The sequence below is a fragment of the Triticum urartu genome, chromosome 3A, assembly GCF_056163025.1.
Source record: "Triticum urartu cultivar PI428250 chromosome 3A, HENAU_Tu73, whole genome shotgun sequence".
NCBI classification, from domain to species: Eukaryota; Viridiplantae; Streptophyta; class Magnoliopsida; order Poales; family Poaceae; genus Triticum; species Triticum urartu.
The window spans coordinates 642,582,835-642,608,771 of NC_141875.1; the positions used below are offsets into that span (position 1 = coordinate 642,582,835).

A 25,937-nucleotide genomic window follows, 5' to 3' on the forward strand; every position below is an offset into this window, starting at 1 on the left:
ATGAGGAAAAGACACAAAGAAGATGATGATAATGTAACAGGAACCAAGGAAATGATTACTTTGGGGAGCATAGGGTTGGCCCAATTTGAGGAGCTGAAAAAGAAAAATGAGAAGATTATGATGATACAAAAAGGGCAAGCTATAGAGATGGAGGCCAGGAACAAGGTGGAAACTAACTTAGATATGACCATGAAGAAAATAAAGGATTTGGAAGAGGATAAGATAAGACAAAAGGCCCTCAGAGTGAAAGAAGAAGAAAAGATCATGGAGCTGGAACAAGATAAGAAAAATCTCATGGAACTAATTAACAAACAACAAGAGGTGTTGACAGATGTGTTGAGAAAATTGATATGTGGGAAACCAGAGAAAAAGAATTGGAGGAAATCACTGAAGCTGACTTAAAGAATCTGTAAGCTGACAAAAAACAAGATGACCACAATAATTATAGTGAACCAGTGGACTATAATGTTAGTCAAGAATTAGTGTCGTTTGGGACAAAAGTGGGAGTAAAGACAGGAAACAATGAAGGAGAGAATAGTGAAAGCATCCTAGAGGAAAATTTGAGAAGGTGTGGAAGACTGGCAGACAAGCAAGATGCTAATATTGAGGAGCTGGCTAAGGAAAGGGCTGTTGCTCAAGACAATTATGGTAAGGAATATGAGCTTTACTTTCATAATGCCTCATTATTATTCATGGCAGATAAAATTGAAATTGATCTGGATTGTTCAATCAATGTGATTGACTCAAACTTGGACATCATAGCCAAGATGGAGCAATGTAGGAAAGACTTTTATTTACAACATATTTGCCAAAATAAAAAAGGAGTTGAACAAAATGAGGACACCAATCTCATAGATATTGGAGATGCTGACATCAAAGAACTTTGTTCTGATGAAGACCACTATGATGCTGAGATAGAGATGGATCACTTTTCCCATCTTAAAAGTTTCTTTACAAAAGTAAAAAAGAATAGCTCGAACTCACCAAGATTCTCTTATGGAAAGACAACTGTTGTGATTGGGGAGGGGGGACATATAAAAATAAAATAAAATGATAGGGATGTTCTGGAATGTTAGGGGGATTGGTTAGGATAACAAGAAAAAATTTATTAGAGAGAACATCAACAATAGGAAACTGGATTTTGTTGGCATCCAGGAAACTATTAAAGCTAATTTATCTAAGACAGAGTTACACAACTTTATGTGGGGGAGAAATTTTGATTGGAAATGGTCCCAACCAAGAGGGAGATCTGGGGGATACTTGTTGGGGTTAATTGTGATAATTTTGACATTATTAATGTAGAAATTGGCATCTAAGTTATTAGAATTCTGATGTTTGATAAAAAAGAAAAATTGACTGAAATCTAATAGTGGTATATGGAGATGCATAAATCACTGGCAAAAATGTCTATTTGGCTGAATTGTCTAGAGTTTACCAAAACAACTCTTCCCTTCATATGATGATAGGGGGATATTTTAATATCATTAGGAAAAGTGATGAAGAAAAACAAACCCACTAACAATGACCATTGGAGCTTTGTTTTTAATGCCATCATTGAATAAGCTGGTCTGAGAGAACTGCTTGTGGTGACGGTGTCCTGAATTAGGGGGTACTCACCACGTCGTCTCCCGACCAGCTGGATCGGGCCAAGGACCCACATGATGGTTCACTCATGGGCCACTTCGGGTAGCCCATGCCGCACACGAGGAAGATTCCATAAGACTTGATGATCAAGACAAGGACTCCTCTTCACCAACGTATTCGACTAGGACTCTTGTTATCCTAGGCCTCCGGTACATTATATAAGCCGAGGCCAGGCTAGTCGCTAGATTATTATGACATTATTCATTATACCCCCAGATTTTAGACCACAACATATGATCTCGAGGTAGATCAACTCTGTACTTGATACTCCATCAATATAAACAAGAGCAGGACGCAGGGTTTTACCTCCATCAAGAGGGCCCAAACCTGGGTAAAACATCGTCTCCTTCGTTCCTGTTACCATTGATCCGAGAATCCACAGCTTGGGACCCCCTACCCCAAGATCTGCCGGTTTTGACACCGCCAATGGTGCTTTCATTGAGAGTTCCGCTGTGAAATCGATAAAGGATCAATGGCTCGCCTGTAGATCAACTGCGACGTCGGCGTCTTCGTCGCTGGCTTGACTGGTCACCTTGCCTTGACCAAGGACCGTGCACCGCCTCCAATCGTCATGTTTGGATGAGGGCCTTCATCAAACATCAACTCCGATCTCTATCATGATCATGGAGGAATCATCCTTGGAGCTCGCGGGCTCAACGTCAACATTGCCCTCGGGTGACCGTGCTATTCTTTCAGACAGCAAACTTGTATCCGCTGCCACCACCTCCTCAAGCATCGCTTTGATGATTCCTTCAGTAGAATTGTGCGGAACTGAGTCTACAGCAACCCTGTAAAATTTTGTCGCATTCCGATGGAGCAATCTCCACCGATCTCCGATATACCGGAGCCCTATCGAGTCTGGACGGAAATCAGGACGAGTTTAGGGCGTGGTCTCCAGATCCCAGCTCGGAGGTTATTTGAAAGATCCAACCGTTCATCTGCTGCGGAATTTTCATATCTACCATCTCTCAAAATTTCAGCTCGATCTGACCGTTCAAACTCTAGAAACCTTCCAATTAGTGCATCACTTTTCAGATCTGTTTTCTACGCGAATACGAATCCGACCTGAGATCATCTCTCTTCATGAACGAGATATTGGACAACCTTTTTGGAAGAATCTCTTTCTAGGGTATTGTGATTTGTTTCCGAACACATGCTCACGAATTTTTCTCCTTTTCGGAGGTAATCTTCACCGTCATGCTGGTGTCAAACCAGTCTGGCAATATTGCTTCACGGCTGCCGACCTGCACTAGACACGTCGTCGCTTTGTTGAGCCAAGCTCAACTTCTTCGGATCATCATCTCGGCGAGCCGAACAAAGAGTTTGGAATCGCACAGATAAATCATCACCAACATCGCCACCCTATGGATCACATGGAGCGGGCACACCGGCATCGCCGCATGGTCACTTCATCAAGCCAGCATTGACCCCGTTACAAGTTACGACCTGCGTCGGCATGGTCGCACTATTGCTTCTTCAAGCCGATGTCCATCATGCTGAACTGCTTTAACACCTCGGCTGACACGACAACTGCAACATCTCCTTACCAACCCGCTCCGTCACCTCGGTTGAACCGGGGGCTTCACCATATCTTCATCAAACCTACTCTGGTGACTTTGGCGTCACCAGCCGACCTGCTTCGACTCATTGGCTGACATGGAGGCTTCGACACCTCGGCTGGATCGGGGACTTTGCTATTTCTTCATCAACATACTCCAGTGACTCCGGCGTCACCAGCCGACCAGTTTCGTCACATTAGCTGGACCGGGGGCTTTGCCTCGGCGAGCCAACATTTGCCAGCGTCGTCATGCCGTCGCTTTATCGTCCATCGGGCAATGGGTGTGTGGATCGAGTCCCAATTTTTGGAGTCACCTTTCTTCGGATTGCTACAACAAATAAACCAGGTGCTATTAATCCTAGTAATTTTTGCTTGTTTGGGTTTATTTTTCCCGAGGAATTATTACTCTGGTTTGTTCCATCATCTGTACACAGGTCTATCAAATAGTGGCCGCATTAACGACGGTTGTGTGGTGGTTCGGCTTTGCCATGCCTTTACCGCATCACGTCGACGCCCTACATCGGCATTGACTTCGGCGCCAGGCCACATATCTTTAAATAAATTATTTTGCGTAAATTAATTACGCGAGGATTTTTATATATTTATATTATTATTGTTGGACTACACTATTTTACATGTGTAGGTAATCGACTTCGACTGCGTCACGCGGTCACTTTGGCAAGCCGACGTCATCGTCCCAATCGGCCTAAATCGGCTCGTGTGATCACCTTGTTAGTCGAATTGCCATACCGACATGTTCCGTTGCCTCGGGACTTCGGCATCGCTGAGGGAGCTCTACCTCATCGAGTGTTCGGCACACAGGCCATATTTCTTTTATCACCCACTTTGCATAAATTATTAATCATGCATCCTTTTAAAAAAAATTATTATTATTACTATTATCTCCGGCTTGCACTATCTTCTGTGCACAGGTAAATGATCCAGATTGGGCAGCGTTGTCACCTTGGCGTATCGACATACCACGTCACCTCGGCTGGACCGGGGGCTTCGTCATCACTTCATTAACCCACGACGGGTACTTCAGCGTCACACTTCCGGCCTGCATCGGCTGTGCTATGTCGCCACTTTGGAGCATCGAGCTCTTTGCTCTGCCACCTCGGGACCGGCTTGGGGGCGGGGAGCTCATCCCGCCGTAAGCTTGGACTGCGTCATCAACACCGATCACATTAACCAGCTAAGTTGCTCTCATGCTCAAAAACTTTTAGTTTTCAATTTTGTTCAGTTCGACCAAGCATTATACTTTTTTGGCAAAAAGTTGTTTGTGAAAAACCTCCTTGTCAGAACTTTGTTTGTGACACACAAATTCAAATACCCCGTTTACTTGGGGGCTTCCTTTATGAAGCCTTTCCTCTTGCATATGATTATACTTTTATGGCTTCGTTCCTTGTTCGTGTATTACGCCACAATATGCACCATGTTGAATTAAGTGTTCCGCAAGCTGGGTTGCCTTGCTCCTGTGTTTACCCCTACGTTCCTGATTGTTCGGCTAGGGAGTAAAGGGAGCACCTCTGCGATTGTCACGATCGGGTCACCCGAGCTCGGACATCAGACTGGGTAAAGCCGAAAGCTAGCGCTCTTATTGTTTTCAATCATGGTCGACACACAACGGAACTCATGAGTACAAAAATTTATTGCACAAGTCTCATAGTAACAATGAGCAACCGAAGAAAGGTATCGATGGGGGTACTATTTTCTTCGAAGATGCTTCTTACACTTCGTCAGTAATATAGCATAAGTTCCCTAAGAGCGCTTTGTCTGTTGCATCCTTATGGCATGATTGCCTGGTTATCAGAAGCACCGTCGATATTCTCGACAGGTGGAGTACATAACACTTGTCGGCCCTTGACCGAAGAGGGAGAAGCCGACGGTCGGTTAAGACGCGTTTAAAAGTTCGGTGAACACAGATATGATATAAGTACTTCGGTACATACAATTATTATACATAAAATTCTTTTACCCAAGTTTACTAGGGGCTCTTAAATTTATATGAGCCGTTTTATGCTAAATGTGTTTTCTTCCTAGTCGTTGCAAAATCTTTTTTTATCACTCCTTTTTCGACGCGAGTGTGTGGTCAGTAGCCGGATAGCCCATTTTCTCTCTAGTGACCGCTCGAGTTTAGTTCGCTAAACTGGTCTAACGAGCAGTACTCCGCCTTCAGGTTAGGAGGTTGCAGCCGTAGGCTGACCCGCTTGAAGTCTTGAGATCGGATGTGTCATATTAATGCACGACAAAAGCACAAAAGTAAGACCAATTTTCGGATTGGAACTAAATGACTTCATTTAGTTCCGGCGTAAAGTTTTTACTGAATTTTTTTGGTTTTTCAAGCCTATGGCACTTTTAAACTATTTGTTTGTTTCCAGCACAAATCTCGTAGTGCAGCGCTAGACACCTTTAGAGATTCGGCACAAAATTCTCGGATATTGCTATATATGCATCGGTTTCGAATTGTGTCTTTGGTCAATAGTTGGGTTGCCCGGCTCCTATGCTTGCCTCCTACGTTCCGCTTTGTTCGGCTAGGTGTGAAAAGGAGAACCACTACAATTGTGCTTCCAGCTCGAATGGTTAAGCACCTCAGTGGAGAAAGCCGAAAACTGACTGTCACAATGGGTGTAAACTAGTCAGCGATCCGATGACGGTATCAAACTGTAGATCGATACTGATTACCCCATGTTAAACGATGGGCCTTTCATAACATTGGCCGAAGTGATAATGGCTAGACTTCGGTCGGTGCCGAACACTAACCCGGGGCTCGTAGCTAGCTTCCCCAGTTTAAAGCTCCTATGACTAAGTGAAAGTTATAAAGCCCGCATATCTGATTGCCTCGTTTCTGCTAACACAATCGCCTTCGGGCACTGAGACGTCGGCTAAGGGTTGTCTTGTTATTGCGGAAACACCCTGCGTAGCATCTACAAGGGGGTGGAAGCCGACGATGGGCCACTTTCAAGTGATAAACGGTCGCAGCGGAGTCAAAATAAATACATCATCGGCATTCGTATTTTATATACGAGGGCTACCTTCCGTAATCATCGTTATAAAACCATAAATATGCATCAAATTGACTTAAGATTTTGGCCAAGCTGGGTTGCCTGCTTCTGTGCTTACCCCTACATTCCCAATTGTTCGGCTAGGCGGTAAAGGAAGCACCCTGTGATTGTTACTACCGGGTCATCTGAGTTAGTACCTCAGACTGGGTGAAGCCGAAAGCTAGAGATCTTAAAGGATATAATTGGTCGGCAACGACGGAAGTGAAAATTTTGGTTCATTAATACCATAGAGTTCGGGAACTTTCCCCGAACTAAATCCTCAATATTTTCCTCCCACATTGATTGGAGGTGAGGTTTCATGATCATGATCAGCATGACAACCCAAAGACGATAGCGGGATTATTTTCTTTGGAAGATGTTTCATATCTCTCTGCGTACCTTTGTTTGTAAAACCGTATGGCCGGATTGCCTTGTTTTCCATAAATCTTTGCCCTTATAACGGCTTTATAAAGTAGGACAAACACTCCCCGGCTTCTGGCCGAGGAGGTTGAAGCCGATGGTCGGTCAACAAAGTTTTGTACAATGCGGATCCGAGCATTAATGATGTAAAGTACTTGGATACGTAGAATCATTACACATAATTTGTGATTTTACTCTGGATATCGATCCTTAATTCGGCTACCCATGCCCACATTAAGGCTCGGGGGCTACTGGGCTTCGGGCTTATCATTCACTAATATTAAAAGAGGCGTATCGATCCCCTGATCTAGTGTTGCCACCCGACCAGTGTCTCGGGGGCTACTACATTGCCTATTCAATGTAGAAAATTCAAAGTGCTCAGTGTTCGGCTGGACCGAACTATGGGCAAACGCGTCTTCGGACAACAATAAGTACCATCTGGGACTTATCCGGCATCAAGCTAATATATTACGGCGACTTCTCAAAACCCTCTCTCAAGGGCCCGTCTACCGATCACTATTACCTCTAATATATTACACTGCATTTCTTTTCCTATGTATGTTGCCGAGCTAGGAGTTGATCCTCGGGCCGATTTCATGACCTGAGTCTCAGAAGCTACTAGGATCAATGGTTTCATATTTTCCTTCAGGTGCATCTCAGATTTTAGGCCGACAGACACCTTGAGGGCTACTGGCCATACATCTCGTTAGCAAATAAATTTATATGCATCGAAAATAAAATCTGCAAACAATCAGCCCATGACCGAGGTGCTGAGCCACCTTGGAAGTAGTTCGGTATATAGCTCGGATGCAAGTGGCTAGCTCCTTAGAGGGCATTTCTGACATTAAGCTCGGCTAAAACTTTTTCAAGACCAAGGTAATCTATGACACCTCGGATACAGTCCAGCGTTGGAGCTCGGATACATTCCGGCTTTGAAGCTCGGAAGCGGTCCGGCGTTGGTGCTCGGTTGCAAAAGATACCTTGAATGCAGTCCGGCATTGGAGCTCGGACGCGAGAGGACACCGCTGCACGGGAAACACTTCAAACCCGAGGTGGGCGTAAAAATAACAAGGCATTGATAACGGCCGATAACTTAAAGGAGCTCCTCAGGATACCCAACGTGTAAACTCTTTGAATTTACTTCGGCGATCCTCAAGATCAAAGATAAGAAGATTTGTTGAACCAGTTTTCAAGACCGACGACCGAAGATGGAGAACAGTTCGGAAGAATCGAGGGGTGTCCCCAACTTGAAGACCGGTTTAGGGGGCTACTGATGGTGTCCCTGACTAGGGGGTACTCACCATGTCGTCTCCCGACCAGCTGGATCGGTCCGAGGACCCCCATGGCGGTTCACTCATGGGCCACTTCGGTCAGCCCATGTTGCACGCGAGGAAGATTCCACAAGACTTGATGATCAAGATAAGGACTCCTCTCCACCAACGTATTCGACCAGGACTCTTGTTATCCTAGGCCTCCGGTACATTATATAAGCTGAGGCCAGGCTAGTCGCTAGATTATTATGACATTATTCATCATACCCTCAGGTTTTCGACCACAACATATGATCTCGAGGTAGATCAACTCTGTACTTGATACTCCATCAATATAAACAAGAGCATGATGTAGGGTTTTACCTCCATTAAGAGGGCCCGAACCTGGGTAAAACATCGTCTCCTTCGTTCCTGTTACCATTGATCCGAGAATCCAGAGCTCGGGACCCCCTACCCCGAGATCTGCCAGTTTTGACACCGACACCTGTGAGGGAGAAAATACACTTGGGCTAATAATTAGAGTGATCCTATTTATGAAAAACTAAATAGGATGCTTATTTGCTCTGATTTGGAAGAACATTATCCTTTAACAACAGTTCAGGCTTTAGAGAGAGAGAGTTATCTGATCATACAACACTGATAGTGGATTCTGGGGAAAATATAAATGCTACCCCAATATTTAGATTTGAAAATTCCTGGATGCTTAAAGAAGGATTCAAGGAATTTGTTCATAAAGTGTGGGATGTCTAGATTGTTGTAAATAACATAGAGAGATGGCAAAAGAAATTAAGAACCTTTAGACAAAAGGCAAGAGGATGGATTCTGAACTCAGATGCACTATATAGGAAAATAAGAAAGAAATCTTATCCAAATTAGATGAGACTAATAAAAGAGCAGAGGTACTGGGATTATCTACCTGTGATAGAAATGAGCAAAAAGAATTGAGAGCTCAATTAGGGAGACTGGTGAAACAAGACGAAATAAAATGGCTACAAATATACAAAGATAGAGAGATCAAAGATGAGGATAATAACACTAAATCTTACCATGCTAAGGTGAATGGGAGGAGAAGGAAAAATAGAATATCCTCCCTAAGCCAGGCTGAGGGGGAGATTGAAGGGGATGAGGAATTGGTTAAGTACATCACAGACTTCTATAGAGACCTATTTGGTCAACCTGAAAATTCTACTGTGACTTAAACATTCAAGATGCTCCTGGTATCTCAGAAGAACAAGCTAGAACTCTAATTGAACCCTTTAGTATGCAAGAGCTACAGGAGGTGGTTTTAAATATGGAGAAAAATAAAAGCCCTGGTCCAGATGGTCTGCCTGTAGAATTTTACCAAAATTTCTGGGGATTAATTAAATGGGATCTTAAGGGCTTGCTTGATGATTTCCATTCTGGAAATCTGGACATCTCCAGGCTGAATTATGGAATTATTACATTGGTTCCCAAGGTTAAAGATGCTAAAAAATACAGAAATTCAGACCAATATGCTTACTTAATGTGAGTTTCAAAATAATAACAAAGGTATTAATGAATAGACTCAGCAAGTTTACTAGACCAATAATTTCTCCAAACCAGACAACATTCATAAAAGGGAGATATATTATGGAAGGGGTTGTGGTGTTGCATGAAGCCTTGAATACAATGCATAAAAAGAAACAGAGTGGTCTGCTATTCAATGTAGATTTTGAAAAGGCATATGATAAAATCAAATGGCCTTTTGTGTATAAGATGATGAAGCTAAAAAACTTCCCTGATCAGTGGTGTGACTTGGTAATGCACACCATGGTGGGGGACATGTAGGGATTCAAGTAAATGATATTATTGGACCATATTTTAAAACTTTCAAAGGGCTGAGACAGGGAGATTCCCTGTCACCCCTACTATTTGGCATAGCTGCTGATGCATTGGCTATAATCTTAGAAAAAGCCATGCAGGAGGGATTTGTGAAGGGGTGCTCTCAGAATATAATAACTGTGAAGTCCATATGCTACAATATGCAGATGACACAGTTTTCCTTCTACAAGATGATGAGGAAAATGCAAAGAATTTAAAATTCATTCTAACAACTTTTAAGCAAATGTCTGGGCTGACCATAAACTTTCACAAGAGTGAAATTTCCTTATTTAGAGAGGTTGTAAACAAGACCGATATATATATCTCTCAAGAAATCTTTACATGTGAGGTGGGAAAAATACCCGTTAAGTATCTAGGACTACTAGTGGATGATATTAGACCGGGAAATAAATTCTGGAAGGAAGTTACAGAAAAAATTGAAAAAAGATGTGCATGCTGGCAAGGTAGGTTATTAAACATGGCTAGGAGAGTAACTCTAGTTCAAGCCTGCCTTACCAACATTCCTCTTTTCATGATGTCCTTTTATCCCTTACCTGTTGGAGTCAGGAAAAAAGCATACTTCTTCAAAGCCAGACCTCTGTGGCAAGAACATGAAAATAAGAAAAAAAATATCATTTGGTTAACTGGAAAACATGCTGCCTACCAAAATAACAAGGGGGGCTTGTAATCATTAATTTAGAAATCATGAATAAAGCCTTGTTAGCTAAATGGCTCTGGAAAATGGAAACTGAATTAGGGACCTGGGTGAATATTTGTTGGGGAACGCAGTAATTTCAAAAATATTCCTACGCACACGCAAGATCCTGGTGATGCATGATGACCCATAAGTATATGGGATCTATCGTAGTCCTTTCGATAAGTAAGAGTGTCGAACCCAACGAGGAGCGGAAGGAAATGATAAGCGGTTTTCAGCAAGGTATTCTCTGCAAGCACTGAAATTATAGGTAATAGATAGTTTTGTGATAAGATAATTTGTAATGAGCAACAAGTAACAAAAGTAAATAAAGTGCAGCAAGGTGGCCCAATCCTTTTTGTAGCAAAGGACAAGCCTGGACAAACTCCTATATAGAGAAAAGTGCTCCCGAGGACACATGGGAATTATCGTAAAGCTAGTTTTCATCATGTTCATATGATTCGCGTTCGGTACTTTGATAATTTGGTATGTGGGTGGACCGGTGCTTGGGTACTGTCCTTGCTTGGACAAGCATCCCACTTATGATTAACCTCTATTGCAAGCATCCGGAACTACAACAAAAGTATTAAGGTAAACCTAACCATAGCATGAAACATATGGATCCAAATCAACCCCTTACGAAGCAACGCATAAACTAGGGTTTAAGCTTCTGTCACTCTAGCAATCCATCATCTACTTATTACTTCTCAATGCCTTCCTCTAGGCCCAAATAATGGTGAAGTGTCATGTAGTCGATGTTCACATAACACCACTAGAGGAGAGACAACATACATCTCATCAAAATATCGAACGAATACCAAATTCACATGACTACTAATAGAAGACTTCTCCCATGTCCTCAGGAACTAACATAACTACTCACAAAGTATATTCATGTTCATAATCAGAGGGGTATTAATATGCATATAGGATCTGAACACATGATCTTCCACCAAATAAACCAACTAGCATCAACTACAAGGAGTAATCAACACTACTAGCAACCTACAGGTACCAATCCCAGACTTAGAGACAAGAATTGGATACAATGAATGAACTAGGGTTTGAGAGGAGATGGTGCTGGTGAAGATGTTGATGATGATTGGCCCCCTCCCGATGAGAGGAGCGTTGGTGATGACAATGGCGATGATTTCCCCCTCCCGGAGGGAAGTTTCCCTGGCAGAACAGCTCCACCAGAGCGCTAGATTGGTTCCGCCAAGGTTCCGCCTCGTGGCGGCGGAGTCTCGTCCCGAAAGCTTGCTTATGATTTTTTTCCTCAACGAAAGACTCCATATAGCAGAAGATGGGCATCGGAGGGCCACCAGGGGGCCCATGAGACAGGGGGCGCGCCCAGGGGGTAGGGCACGCCCCCACCCTCGTGGCTAGTCAGTGGCCCCCCCTGGTACTTCTTGCGCTCAGTATTTTTTATATATTCTGAAAATAACTTCCGTGAAGTTTCAGGACTTTTGGAGCTGTGCAGAATAGGTCTCTAATATTTGATCCTTTTCCATCCCAGAATCCCAGCTGCCGGCATTCTCCCTCTTTATGTAAACCTTGTAAAATAAGATAGAATAGGCATAAGTATGGTGACATAATGTGTAATAACAGCCCATAATGCAATAAATATCGATATAAAAGCATGATGCAAAATGGACGTATCAATGCATAGCAACGAGAGGGGAGAGTATCATCTACGTACCCTCGTAGACCGTAAGTGGGAGCGTTATGACAACGCGGTTGATGTAGTCGTACGTCTTCACGATCGACCGATCTAGTACCGAAGATACGACACCACCGTGATCTGCACATGTTCGGCTCGGTGACGTCCCGCGAACTCATGATCCAGTAGAGCTTCAAGGGAGAGCTTCGTCAGCACGACGACATGATGACGGTGATGCTGCTGCTACCGGAACAGGGCTTCGCCTAAGTACCGCTACGATATTACCGAGGTGGATTATGGTGGAGGGGGGCACCGCACACGGCTAAAGATCAATGATCAACTTGTGTGCCTATGGGGTGCCCCCTCCCCTGTATATAATGGAGTGGAGGAGGGGGAGGGGGCCGGCCTCCTAGGCACGCCCCAAGGGGATTCCTACTCCCACCGGGAGTAGGATCCCCCCTTGCCTTGTTGGATTTAGGAGAGAAGGAAGGAAGAGGGAGGAGGAAGGAAAGGGGGGGGCGGCCCCCCTCCCAATTCAGATTGGGCTTGGGGGGCGCGCCCTCTCCTTTGCTCCTTTTCCCTCTCTCCCACTAAGGCCCAATAAGTCCCATATACCTCCCTGGGGGTTCCGGTAACCTCCCGGTGCTCCCGTATACTCCCGTTTTCACCCGGAACCATTTCGATGTCCAAACATAGGCTTCCAATATATCGATCTTTACGTCTCGGCCATTTCGAGACTCCTCGTTATGTTCGTGATCAAATCCGGGACTCCGAACTACCTTCGGTACATCAAAACACATAAACTCGTAATACCGATCGTCACCGAACGTTAAGCGTGCGGAACCTACGGGTTCGAGAACTATGTAGACATGACTGGGACATGTCTCTTGTCAATAACCAATAGTGGAACCTGAATGCTCATATTGGTTCCGACATATTCTACGAAGATCTTTATCGGTCAAATCGCATAACGGTATACGTTGTTCCCTTTGTCATCGGTATGTTACTTGCCCGAGATTCGATCATCGGTATCCCAATACCTAGTTCAATTTCATTACCGGCAAGTCTCTTTACTCGTTCTGTAATGCTACATCTCATAACTAACTCATTAGCTACATTGCTTGCAAGGCTTATAGTGATGTACATTACCGAGAGGGCCCAGAGATACCTCTCCGACAATCGGAGTGACAAATCCTAATCTTGATCCATGCCAACTCAACAAATACCATCGGAGACACCTGTAGAGCACATTTATAATCACCCATTTACGTTGTGACGTCTGGTAGCACACAAAGTGTTCCTCCGGTATTCGGTAGTTGCATGATCTCATAGTCATAGGAACATGTATAGTTATGGAGAAAGCAATAGCAACAAACTAAACGATCATCGTGCTAAGCTAACGGGTGGGTCAAGTCAATCACATCATTCTCTAATGATGTGATCCCGTTAATCAAATGAAAACTCATGTCTATGGTCAGGAAACATAACCATCATTGATTCAACAAGTTAGTCAAGTAGAGGCAAACTAGTGACACTTTGTTTGTCTATGTATTCACACATGTACTAAGTTTCCGGTTAATACAATTCTAGCATGAATAATAAACATTTATCATGATATAAGGAAATATAAATAACAACTTTATTATTGCCTCTAAGGCATATTTCCTCCAGTCTCCCATTTGCGCTAGAGTCAATAATCTAGATTACATTGTAATGATTCTAACACCCATGGAGTCTTGGTGCTGATCATGTTTTGCTCGTGAGAGGGGTTTTTTCAATGGGTCTACAACTTTCAGATCCGTTTGTATCTTGCAAATCTCTATGTCTCCCTCCTTGACTTGATCGTGGATGGAATTGAAGTGTCTCTTGATGTGCTTGGTTCTCTTGTGAAATCTGGATTCCTTTGCCAAGGCAATTGCACCAGTATTGTCACAAAAGATTTTCATTGGACCCGATGCACTAGGTATGACACCTAGATCGGATATGAACTCCTTCATCCAGACTCCTTCATTTGCTGCTTCTGAAGCAGCTATGTATTCCGCTTCACATGTAGATCCCGCCACGACGCTCCGCTTGGAACTGCACCAACTGACAGCTCCACCATTTAATAAAAACACGTATCTGGTTTGTGACTTAGAGTCATCCGGATCAGTGTCAAAGCTTGCATCGACGTAACCGTTTACGACGAGATCTTTGTCACCTCCATATACGAGAAACATATCCTTAGTCCTTTTCAGGTATTTCAGGATGTTCTTGACCGCTGTCAAGTGATCCACTCCTGGATTACTTTGGTACCTCCCTGCTAAACTTATAGCAAGGCACACATCAGGTTTGGTACACAGCATTGCATACATGATAGGGCCTATGGCTGAAGCATAGGGAACACCTTTCATTTTCTCTCTATCTTCTGCAGTGGTCGGGCATTGAGTCTGACTCAACTTCACACCTTGTAATATAGGCAAGAAATCTTTCTTTGCCTGGTCCATTTTGAACTTCTTCAAAACTTTATCAAGGTATGTGCTTTGTGAAAGTCCAATCAAGCGTCTTGATCTATCTCTATAGATCTTGATGCCCAATATATAAGCAGCTTCACCGAGGTCTTTCATTGAAAAATTCTTATTCAAGTATCCTTTTATGCTATTCAGAAATTCAGTATCATTTCTGATCAAAAATATGTCATCTACATATAATATCAGAAATGCTACGGAGCTCCCACTCACTTTCTTGTAAATATAGGCTTCTCCAAAAGTCTGTATAAAACCATATGCTTTGATCACACTATCAAAGCGTATATTCCAACTCCAAGAGGATTGCACCAGTCCATAAATGGATCGCTGGAGCTTGCACACTTTGTTAGCACCTTTTGGATCGACAAAACCTTCTGGTTGCATCATATACAACTCTTCTTTAAGGTATCCATTAAGGAATGCAGTTTTGACATCCATTTGCCAAATTTCACAATCATAAAATGCGGAAATTGCTACCATGATTCAGACAGACTTAAGAATTGCTACGGGTGATAAGGTCTCATCATAGTCAACTCCTTGAACTTGTCGAAAACCTTACGCAACAAGTCGAGCTTTGTAGACAGTAACATTACCGTCAGCGTCAGTCTTCTTCTTGAAGATCCATTTATTTTCTATGGCATGCCGATCATCGGGCAAGTCAACCAAAGTCCACACTTTGTTCTCATACATGGATCCCATCTCAGATTTCATGGCTTCAAGCCATTTTGCGGAATCTGGGTTCATCATCACTTCCTCATAGTTCGTAGGTTCGTTATGGTCAAGTAACATGACTTCCAGAACAGGATTACCGTACCACTCTGGTGCGGATCTTACTTTGGTTGACCTACGATGTTCGGTAGTAACTTGATCAGAAGTTTCATGATCATCATCATTAGCTTCCTCACTCACTGGTGTAGGAATTACTGGAACTGATTTTAGTGATGAACTACTTTCCAATAAGGGAGAAGGTACAATTACCTCGTCAAGTTCTACTTTCCTCCCACTCACTTCTTTCGAGAGAAACTCCTTCTCTAGAAAGGATCCATTCTTAGGAACGAATATCTTGCCTTTGGGTCTGTGATAGAAGGTGTACCTAACAGTCTCCTTTGGGTATCCTATGAAAACACATTTCTCCGATTTGGGTTCGAGAGAAGTTTTTTCACATAAGCATCGCAACCCCAAACTTTAAGAAACGACAACTTGGGTTTCTTGCCAAACCACAGTTCATAAGGTGTCGTCTCGATGGATTTAGATGGTGCCCTATTTAATGTGAATGCAGTTGTCTCTAAAGCGTAACCCCAAAATGATAGCGGTAAATCAGTGAGAGACATCATAGATCGCACCATATCTACTAAAGTACGATTACGACGTTCGGACACACCATTACACAGTGGTGTTCCAAGTGGCGTGAGTTGCGAAGCTATTCCGCATTGTTTCAAGTGAAGTCCAAACTCATAACTCAAATATTCGCCTCCATGATCAGATCGTAGAAACTTGATTTTCTTGTTACGATGATTTTCCACTTCACTCTGAAATTCTTTGAACTTTTCAAATGTTTCAGACTTATGTTTCATCAGGTAGATATACCCATATCTGCTCAAATCATCTGTGAAGGTGAGAAAATAACGATATCCGTCATGAGCTTCAATGTTCATTGGACCACATACATTAGTATGTATGATTTCCAATAACTCTGTTGCTCGCTCCATTGTTCCGGAGAATGGAGTTTTAGTCATCTTGCCCATGAGGCATGGTTCGCAATTACCAAGTGATTCATAATCAAGTGGTTCCAGAAGTCCATCAGAATGGAGTTTCTTCATGCGCTTTACACCAATATGACCTAAACGGCAGTGCCACAAATAAGTTGCACTATCATTATCAACTCTGCATCTTTTGGCTTCAATACTATGAACATGTGTATCACTACTATCAAGATTTAGTAAAAAATAGACCACTCATCACGGGTGCATGACCATAAAAGATATTACTCATATAAATAGAACAACCATTATTCTCTGATTTAAATGAATAACCGTATCGCATCAAACAAGATCCAGATATAATGTTCATGCTCAACGCTGGCACCAAATAACAATTATTTAGGTCTAAAGCTAATCCTGGAGGTAGATGTAGAGGTAGCGTGCCGACGGCGATCACATCGACTTTGGAACCATTTCCCACGCGCATTGTCACCTCGTCCTTAGCCAATCTTCGCTTAATCCGTAGCCCCGGTTTCGAGTTGCAAATGTTAGCAACTGGACCAGTATCAAATACCCAGGCACTACTGCGAGCATTAGTAAGGTACACATCAGTAACATGTATATCAAATATACCTTTCACTTTGCCATCCTTCTTCACCGCCAAATACTTGGGGCAATTCCGCTTCCAGTGACCAGTTCCTTTGCACTAGAAGCACTCAGTCTCAGGCTTAGGTCCAGACTTGGGTTTCTTCATTTGAGCAGCAACTGGCTTGTTATTCTTCTTGAAGTTCCCCTTCTTCCCTTTACCCTTTTTCTTGAAACTGGTGGTCTTGTTCACCATCAACACTTGATGCTCCTTCTTGATTTCTACCTCCATAGCCTTTAGCATTGCGAAGAGCTCAGGAATCGTCTTATCCATCCCTTGCATATTATAGTTCATCACGAAGCTCTTGTAGCTTGGTGGTAGTGATTGAAGAACTCTGTCAATGACACTATCATCAGGAAGATTAACTCCCAGTTGAGTCAAGTGGTTGTGATACCTAGACATTCTGAGTATATGTTCACTGACAGAACTATTCTCCTCCATCTTGCAGCTGTAGAACTTATTGGAGACTTCATATCTCTCAATCCGGGCATTTGCTTGAAATATTAACTTCAACTCCTGGAACATCTCATATGCTCCATGACGTTCAAAATGTCGTTGAAGTCTCGGTTCTAAGCCGTAAAGCATGGCACACTGAATTATTGAGTAGTCATCAGCTTTGCTCTGCCAGGTGTTCATAACATCTAGCGTTGCTCCTGCAGCGGGTTTGTCACCTAGCGGTGCTTCCAGGATGTATGCTTCCAGGATGTAATTCTTTTGTGCAGCAATGAGGATAATCCTCAAGTTATGGACCCAGTCCGTGTAGTTGCTACCATCATCTTTCAACTTAGCTTTCTCTGGGAACGCATTAAAATTCAACGGAACAACAGCACGGGCCATCTATCTACAACAACATAGACATGCAAAATACTACCAGGTACTAAGTTCATGATAAATTAAAGTTCAATTAATCAAATTACTTAAGAACTCCCACTTAGATGGTCATCTCTCTAATCATCTAAGTGATCACGTGATCCATATCAACTAAACCATGTCCGATCATCACATGAGATGGAGTAGTTTTCAATGGTGAACATCACTATGTTGATCATATCTACTATATGATTCATGCTCGACCTTTCAGTCTCCAGTGTTCCGAGGCCATATCTGCATATGCTAGGCTCGTCAAGTTTAACCCGAGTATTCCACATGTGCAAAACTGGCTTGCACCCGTTGTATGTGAACATAGAGCTTATCACACCCGATCATCACGTGGTGTCTCAGCACGACGAACTGTAGCAACGGTGCATACTCAGAGAGAACACTTATACCTTGAAATTTAGTGAGAGATCGTCTTGTAATGCTACCACCGAACTAAGCAAAATAAGATGCATAGAGGATAAACATCACATGCAATCAATTTAAGTGATATGATATGGCCATCATCATCTTGTGCCCTTGATCTCCATCGAAGCATCATTGTCGTCTCGCCAACTATTGCTTCTATGACTATCGCTACCGCTTAGTGATAAAGTAAAGCAATTACATGGCGATTGCATTTCATACAATAAAGCGACAACCATATGGCTCCTACCAGTTGCCGATAACTGTGTTACAAAACATGATCATCTCATACAATAAAATTTAGCATCATGTCTTGACCATATCACATCACAAAATGCCCTACAAAAACAAGTTAGACGTCCTCTACTTTGTTGTTGCAAGTTTTACGTGGCTGCTACGAGCTGAGCAAGAACCGTTCTTACCTACGCATCAAAGACCACAACGCGGTATAGTAATTGCTTTTTGATCTTCAGAATGAACCATGTTCATTGAATCCGATTCAACTAAAGCTGGAGAAACAGACACCCACTAGCCACCTGTGCGCAAAGCACGTCGGTAGAACCAGTCTTGCGTAAGCGTACGCGTAATGTCGGTCTGGCCGCTTCATCCAACAATGCCGCTGAATCAAGAATCAACTAGTGATGGCAAGCAATATGTATATACCCACACCCACAACTCCTTTGTGTTCTACTCGTGCATATAACATCTACGCATAAACCTGGCTCGGATGCCACTGTTGGGGAACACAATAATTTCAAAAAAACTCCTATGCACACGCAAGATCATGGTGATGCATAGCAATGAGAGGGGAGAGTATCATCTACGTAACCTCGTAGACCATAAGCGAAAGCGTTATGACAACGCGGTTGATGTAGTCGTACGTCTTCACGATCGACCGATCTACTACTGAAGATACGGCACCTTCGCGATCTGCAAACATTCGGCTCGGTGGCGTCCTGCGAACTCACGATCCAGTAGAGCTTCGAGGCAGAGCTTCGTCAGCACGACGGTGTGATGACGGTGATGATGCTGCTACCGGAACAAGGCTTCGCCTAAGCATCGCCACGATATTACCGAGGTGGATTATGGTGGAGGGGGCACCGCACACGGCTAAAGATCAATGATCAACTTGTGTGTCTATGGGGTGCCCCCCTCCCCCATATATAAAGGAGTGGAGGAGGGGGAGGGGGCCGGCCTCCTAGGCGCGCCCCAAGGGGAGTCCTACTCCCGGTGGGAGTAGGATCCCCCCTTGCGTTGTTGGATTTAGGAGAGAAGGAAGGAGGAGGGAGGAGGAAGGAAAGGGGGACGCCCCCCTCCTAATTCGGATTGGTCTTGGGGGGCGCCCTCTCCTTTGCTCATTTCCCCTCTCTCCCACTAAGGCCCAATAAGGCCCATATACCTCCCGGGGGGTTTCGGTAACCTCCCGGTGCTCCGGTATACTCCCGTTTTCACCCGGAACCATTCCGATGTCCAAACATAGGCTTCCAATATATCGATCTTTACATCTTGACCATTTCGAGACTCCTCGTTATGTCCGTGATCAAATCCGGGACTCCGAACTACCTTCGGTACATCAAAACACATAAACTCGTAATATCGATCGTCACCGAACGTTAAGAGTGCGGACCCTACGGGTTCGAGAACTATGTAGACATGACCGAGACATGTCTCCGGTCAATAACCAATAGTGGAACCTGGATGCTCATATTGGTTCCTACATATTCTACGAAGATCTTTATCGGTCAAACCACATAACGGGATATGTTGTTCCCTTTGTCATCGGTATGTTACTTGTCTGAGATTTGATCGTCGGTATCCCAATACCTAGTTCAATCTCGTTACCAGCAAGTCTCTTTACTCGTTCCGTAATGCTACATCCCGTAACTAACTCATTAGCTACATTGCTTGCAAGGCTTATAGTGATGTACATTACCGAGAGGGCCCAGAGATACCTCTCCGACTCATGCTATGGTTAGGTTTACCTTAATACTTTTGTTGTATTTGCGGATTCTTGCAATAGAGGTTAATCATAAGTGGGATGCTTGTCCAAGTAAGGGAAGCACCCAAGCACCGGTCCACCCACATACCAAATTATCAAAGTACCGAACGCGAATCATATGAACGTGATGAAAACTAGCTTGACGATATTCCCATGTGTCCTCGGGAGCGCTTTACATCATATAAGAGTTTGTCCAGGCTTGTCCTTTGCTACAAAAAGTATTGGGCCACCTTGTTGTACCTTATTTACTTTTGTCACTTGTTGCTCATTACAAATTATCTTATCACAAAACTATTTGTTACCACTTATTTCAGTACTTGCAGAGAATACCTTGCTGGAAACCGCTTACCATTTCCTTCTGCTCCTTGTTGGGTTCGACACTCTTACTTATCGAAAGGACTACGATAGATCCCCTATACTTGTGGGTCATCACCCAACACGCTCGATCCCCTTTGTCTGGACACACTTTCCTGGGTCATGCCTGGCCTCGGAAGATCAACACGTCGCAGCCCTACCTAGGCACAACAGATAGCAATGTGCCTGCAAGGGGAGGTTTCCAACTCCTGATACTCTCCATGAAGATGTGTCAGAGCAGCATAAGAAGCATCATGGACCGCCATGTCGATAGTCACTCCAACACCATGAGCAGTGTGCAGCGCGGTAGTGGAGTCATACTCCCGAGAGTAGAGGTGGACGATGGCATGGTACTGCTCCTGGTTGAAGTCCTGGTACTCCTCGTAGACGGTGTACTCAGGGTGCCAGCGATAATCCAGATAGGTCATCATCTCAACCAACACAGCAGGTGATCCTGAGGCACCAATGGCCGTCGTGTGGCGCACGACCTGTCTCGTGGGTTCCATCTGAAAACAAAGATGTTTCAAAGGAGTCAAATGACAGTGTGGAAAATGTTCAATATACTACTCTAAGAAATAGCTAGGGCTTATCCAACTTTGGGGTGAACGTGGTCACAGGATCCTAATGTTAGAGTTAGTAAAATCGTTTAACCCGAGTAGAAGAGAGTTCAGAGTCCTAGAGTAAGAATCGAGGAGTAAAAGATCCTAATACCACCCAAATGGCGACGTGGGCCCGTAAGGCACACAACCATGTTAGTAAAAAGTTTTGTAATGTCTAAACTCAACTTCGGCCAAGGAGTGTGGAAGGGGGATTCCTACAGGCAGTCGGCTCTGATACCAACTTGTGACGCCTCAATTCAATCATACACTAATCATACACGTAAACGTGTACGATCAAGACCAGGGACTCATGGGAAGGTATCACAACACAACTCTACAAATAAAATAAGTCATACAAGCATCATATTACAAGCCAGGGGCCTCGAGTGCTCGAATACAAGAGCTCGATCATAGACGAGTCAGCGGAAGCAACAATATCTGAGTACAGACATAAGTTAAACAAGTTTGCCTTAAGAAAGCTAGCACAAACTGGGATACAGGTCGAAAGAGGCGCAGGCCTCCTGCCTGGGATCCTCCTAAACTACTCTTGGTCGTCGTCAGCGGCCTGCACGTAGTAGTAGGCACCTCCCGAGTAGTAGCAGTCGTCATCGACAGTGGCGTCTGGCTCCGGGACTCCAACGTTTGGTCGCAGCAATCGGGTATAGGAAGGGGGAAAGGGGGAGCAAAGCAACCGTGAGTACTCATCCAAAGTACTCGCAAGCAAGGAACTGCACTACATATGTATGCATTGGTATCATATGGAAAAGGGGTAACATATGTGGACTGAACTGCAGAATGCCAGAATAAGAGGGGGATAGCTAGTCCTATCGAAGACTACGCTTCTGGTAACCTCCATCTTGAAGCAGAAGAAGAGAGTAGATGGTAAGTTCACCAAGTAACATCACATAGCATAATCCAAACCAATGATCCTCCCCTCGTCGCCCTGTGAGAGGGCGATCACCGGTTGTATCTGGCACTTGGAACGGTGTATTTTATTAAGTATCCGGTTCTAGTTGTCATAAGGTCAAGGTACAACTCCAACTCGTCCTGTTACCGAAGATCACGGCTATTCGAATAGATTAACTTCCCTGCAGGGGTGCACCACATTTCCCAACACGCTCGATCCCCTTTGTCCAGACACACTTTCCTGGGTCATGCCCGGCCTCGGAAGATCAACACGTCACAGCCCTACCTAGGCACAACAGAGAGGTCAGCACGCCGGTCTAAATCCTATGGCGCAGGGGTCTGGGCCCATCGCCCATTGCACACCTGCACGTTGCGTACACGGCCGATGAGCAGACCTAGCCTCCCTTATACAAGAGCAGGCGTTCCAGTCCAACCCGGCGCGCGCCGCTCAGTCGCTGACGTCACGAAGGCTTCGGCTGATACCACGACGTCGAGTGCCCATAACTGTTCCCGCGTAGTTGGTTAGTGCGTATAGGCCAGTAGCCAGACTCAGATCAAATACCCAGATTTCGTTAAGCGTGTTATTTTGAACTAACCGCGAATGCCGACCAAGGTCAGGCCCACCTCTCTCCTAGGTGGTCTCAACCTGCCCTGTCGCTTCGCCACAAAGTAACAGCCGGGGGCCGTCGGGAACCCAGGCCCACCACTACCTGGGTGGAACCACCTGCCCTTCAACCCCCAACATCAGAATCACTTGCGGGTACTCAATGAGTCGACCCGTCTTTAGTCACAACATTTATATGTATAAAGTATATAATATATACCCGTGATCACCTCCCGAGTGATCACGGCCCGGTAGTATAGCAAGGCAGACAGACAAGAATGTAGGGCCACTGATGATAAACTAGCATACTAAGCATTTAGGATTGCAGGTAAGGTATCAACAGTTGTAGCAATAATGACAGGCTATGCATCAGAATAGGATTAACGGAAAGCAGTAACATTCTACACTACTCTAATGCAAGCAGTAGAAAGAGAGTAGGCGATATCTGGTGATCAAGGGGGGGCTTGCCTGGTTGCTCTGGCAAGAAAGAGGGGTCGTCAACAGCGTAGTCGATCGGGGCACCAGCAGCAGCGTCAGCCTCGTAGTCTACCAGAGAGAAGAGGGGGAAGAAACAATGAATTCAATGCAAACAGATGCATAACGATGCATGACATGACAAGTAGCGGTGCTAGGGGTGCCCTAACGCGGTATGAGGTGATACCGGTGAAGGGGGGAAACATCCGGGAAAATATCCCCGGTGTTTCACGTTTTCGGACAGATGAATCGGAGGGGAAAAGTTGCATGTTCGCTATGCTAGGGATGTGTGGCGGACGAAAGGGCTGCGTATCCGGATTCGTCTTGTCGTTCTGAGCAACTTTCATGTACAAAGTTTTTCCATCCGAGCTACGGTTTATTTTATATCTCTCCCTAATAATAAAGCACGGATTGAGTCTTCGGGTTCACCGTCATAATACGCTTCTTTCCATGATTTTATGCTTTCAGTTTGAATTTAAAACATATACGCGGGGTGGTACTAATATTTACCCACTGCAACCCGGTGTAAAAACGCTACATAATCGGAATCGCTGCGTTGGGCCGCCTCGGCCCATGCTTGCTACTCCACAAGCCTTTGCTCGCTCGGCCGGGCACCAAACAAACCTCCAACACACAGGGGTGTTTATGCCTAATTCTGAAACCCCATCCCACTCGGGTTCAATCCCCCATCCCTGTCTAGGGTTACGAGATGCGATGCCGCCGCCGCCTCTAGCACGGTCCCAACAGCCGCTGCAAGTCTTCCCGGTTGACGTCTCCGCCCGTCCATGCTCCGAGCTCGACGATTCTTCGGCCGACCACCGTTCGTTCATGTCGCCCCCAGCATTAGGCGTTGCTCGTGGCTGCCCCAGATCGCCACCGTATACAGCACCCCACCGTGCACCCCCCCACCGGATCCCTTCCACCCGGTCATGCCGCTTCATGAGCTACTTGTAGAGGGAGTGCTCGACATGCGCTAACAAGCTCGGCCAGAACTTCATCGAGTCTGACCTCAAGCTCGACACCGACAAATTCATCCAGCCGAACTACGTTCACTCACCCCATAAGGTCACTTTCTCCTCCATCAAGGGTGCGCAATGGTGGCTGTGGTAAGAACCCGGCCTCTTCTCCCTTGCCTGCCCTGACAGCGGTGTTCTGGGCGTCCTTACCATGGCAGAAAGTATCAAAGGAGGACACCGGCGAGCACAAGGCGCTTCTGCCATGACATTTGGATGATGACACAATGCAAGGGCTACAAGGGTCCAAGTTGCGTGTGTAGCAGAAGGACAACCATGGGAAGAAGACCCGTCCTTTTTTCTGGGAAATAATCTGATGGTTTGCTCCTTTCAATTTTGTGGATGAGTTGACAACAATAAGAGGGGGAGGGGAAGCAGCGGAGGTGAAGATGTGCGAGGATGATAACTCAGGAAGAGGACTAGGTATGCCATGTGAAACATTACAACAAAAGGATTGGCCTACATGAGAAAAAAACAAGGAGATGGACATCTAGCAATCAGTAGCGTGGCGAGGAGGATGGCGCTGTCACCTGACATAAACAGTGGTAAACAAGTCCATGCAGTCAGTCCCGTATTCCTTAATATTTAGGCTTGAGAATTAGACTTGCAAAAAAGCTGCCACGTCTATGTTTACTAATATTTTCATTCCATTGTTGTTTCCCTCATGATCATCTTTTGCATACTTTGGATCTCCGTCAGTAGATGAATTCAGTTTCTACAATTTCTTACAGTATTACTGTAGTCCTTTGCAGTGGATTTTTGTTCATGCCCGACTCATGGTACAATAAGAATTATTTGTAATTCATGGACAATAGGATTTTTCTGCCTGGTAGTAATTTCTAAAATAACATCTTTTTCAATGTTTTCTCTTCTTATCATTTTATGTTTAATTAATTAATTATTTGATCATCAACCTACATTTAGTACTTTCCAGAGCAGCCATTCTGGAGTCTCTTATACCATTCTAGAGTCTCTTATACCATTAACAAACTTTCTATTCATAGATGATAAACTATGTTCCAAAGCGGCTACTACGAGCTTCTTATATGTTGTTGATTCAAAAGAGAATCACCTGGGTGCAGGTGATGTGGTTCTTGGAATGCTTCCTTTAGCATGGGAATTTATACGCCATGGAGTTAATATATAAGTTGAAATATAAAATTAAGAAGAAAAAGATAAATTTTGGTAGGTTGGCTCAAGATTGTGGTTTGAATTAAAAATAACGCAAGTTTTGCTGTTTGAACATATTGAGTCATGAGCTGGCAAAAAGCAATATATAGCATGCTCATAATAAATTTTATTACATTTTTGTTCTCTTCCATAGACAATTATAGACTTCATACTTGATCGAGAAATTACATTTTATCGGTGTCACCTAGAAGGTCCAGAACTGATAGAAATATGACCTTTTACAGTTTGAGCAACCATGTGAAATAACCATTTAATGATTACTCTTTCTACTCCTACCAAGATGCTTAGCATAAGCTGGTAGCATAATACTAGGTACTTCTGGTTATAAATTCATCGCAGGTTTTGAATGATATTAAGGCTTGAGCATTGTTGTGAAATAACCATTCAATGGTTCATTTTTCTGCTGCTACTCAGGTTCTTAGCATAAACTGGATAATAAAATGCTGATTATGCAGGTAGTTCTGGATGCAAATTGGCTGCAGGCTTTGAGTGATGTTATGGCTAATGAACTTCCAGAAATTGTAGCTTAG

General features: G+C 44.1%; 1 pseudogene; it reads left to right on the plus strand.

Annotated features, from left to right (window-relative positions):
• Positions 1-25,937, plus strand: LOC147981040 (uncharacterized; annotated as a pseudogene).